This window comes from Tamandua tetradactyla, chromosome 5 (genome assembly GCF_023851605.1).
Source record: "Tamandua tetradactyla isolate mTamTet1 chromosome 5, mTamTet1.pri, whole genome shotgun sequence".
NCBI classification, from domain to species: Eukaryota; Metazoa; Chordata; class Mammalia; order Pilosa; family Myrmecophagidae; genus Tamandua; species Tamandua tetradactyla.
In genome coordinates, this window is record NC_135331.1 from 148,361,456 (window position 1) to 148,363,623 (window position 2,168).

The following is a 2,168-nucleotide window of genomic DNA, read 5'->3' on the forward strand; positions in this document are numbered from 1 at the left end:
AACAAAAAAGATTGTTTCTAATATTTCTGAGGGTTCTATGACATTGTTTATTCCAAATATTTTATTTTTCTCCTTTTATTTGATAATATGGTTAATCAAATATAACCTTCGGCTTTTACCTGTCTGAATTTCTTCAGATTCCATATTGGTGGAGCTCACATGAATAAAATCTTGCTTTATTTTTGATTCCAGAATAAATAACAACAGTAGAATGTGAGTTTCTTTGGGCTCTTGATTGGTTCACAAAATGAAGAATTGCACTAGTCTCATATGTAGATTTTCAATTTACAACTATTGCTTAATTGTTTATAGTTATTTGGGATCATGAAGAATTCACTAAGAGAAATTTTTGAAAATGTGGAATGTGGAAGTTATTTGGGTAAAAAAGAGGTTTGACCCAATAAATTTGAAATAAAATAGTTGTTGATTAATTGCAAACAGTTGCATTATCCCTTATGTTGGGGTGGTATGTCAGGAGGCAGTCAAACAGGAGTCAGAACAAAGAATATATTAACTATTCTGTTTATGTGCTTTATTGTTTTGCTAATGATTCTAAAAAAAGATAGCTTTTTTTTTTACTTCCTAGCATTTGTTTACCACTTGCGTGAAACTTGGTTGGCCATTGCCACGAATAAAGGACGTATCAGTAGAAAAGAAAGAAAGAGACGAAGAAGAAATGACCGTAAAAGCAGCTCAGAGGGAAATACACGAAGTGAGCTGTGGACATCCCGGTCTGGTAAAGAAAAGAAGCAAAGTAGAAGAACAAGATAAAATCAAGTCTGTCAGCTCACACTGCAATTGAGGAGGAGGTGCACCATTCTTGGAAGTACTGCAATACCAGGTCGATGCTTGGAGTGGACGGAGCAAGCTCCTGTTCCATCTCCTAATTCCAAAAATCCCTTTAATATATTGTCCTCGGATAGAGGATGTATCAGATATTAAACTGATAAGAACAGATACTACACTTGATCTTAGCCAAAAGGCTGAGAAGCGATAAAAAAAGATAACATTTTGAGGATTATATTTTGGAGCTAAAATTTAGCTTTATAATTTTTCTGTTAAAGCAACTATTGCAACTTTTTTCTAAAGAAAACCACTTTTTTCCCCTTGTGATATTCAGTGTGCAGTACTGTACTTGATTTGCCTTAAAACTCATCCATAATCACCATCATCTTCAATAACTGTTAAGTGGATAGAAGGAAACCATTTATTGTGGTAAAATGTACTCTGGGCTAATTCCTGTCTAAATCATGGGGTTATAAATCTATGAGCACTTAGAAGGAAGCAGAGATTTATGTTTATCAAAGCTCACTCATGACATGCCTATCATCAGCAACAATTCATCACACGCGTCTCTTGGGGAAGGCCCTGGGTTGGGGCATTGAGGGATAATGGTGACGATGATGACAACAACGGAAGTTATGAAGTAGTTGCTGCTCATTCACCCAATAAACACTTACTGAACCTCTACTATGTACCAGGCATACTTTCAGCCTCAGTGGATACAGCAGGGAAGCCCTCATTAGGCTCACATTCTAATGTGGAGAGACAGAAGCAATAAGTGAGTAAGGATATTGTATGTCAGATAATGATAAAGATGTTTGAGGATAAGGGGATGCCGAGGGGTATTTTTGCTTTATTAGAAGATTTAGAAAGGGCCTCACTGATCACGGGCCTGGCTTCATTGAGAAAGTGAAGAAGAAAGCCAGAAATTTGAGGGAAGACGTTTTCAGGCAGAAGGAATAGCCAGCAGAAAGATGCTAAGATAAGAATGTGTTTGGTCTGCCAGAGGAAAATGGGTCAGTGTAATTAATGAGGGGCTAGTGAAGGGGGATGATGTCTGAGAAACTAAATGAGGGAATAGTAGGGTCAGACTGTGGGGTTTCATGGGCCATTGGTGGAACTTTCGCTTTTTGAACAGAGGTTAGACAAAGTTGGATTCAGCTTTTAATGAGATCATCTTCCTTCTGTATATGGAAATGATTCTAAAGAGCCAAGCAGGGAGCAGAGAAACTAGCTGAAGGGTTTTAGCCTAATATAGAGTTGATGACAGAGTGTGATCAAGATGGAGAGAATTGGGATTCTGAAGTAAGAGCCAACAAGATTGGCTGACGGATTGGATGTGATGTGTGAGGAGAAATGTCAAAGATGACTCTAAGTCTTTTGGC

The 2,168-nt window shown here is 37.6% G+C and overlaps 1 non-coding gene across 1 annotated transcript; it reads right to left on the reverse strand.

Annotated features, from left to right (window-relative positions):
* Positions 1-804: 804 nt before the first annotated feature.
* On the reverse strand, positions 805-995 carry LOC143685442 (U2 spliceosomal RNA). Its single transcript, XR_013176666.1, has one exon. It is a non-coding gene; the product is annotated as a U2 spliceosomal RNA (small nuclear RNA).
* Between the last annotated feature and the right edge of the window lie 1,173 nt (positions 996-2,168).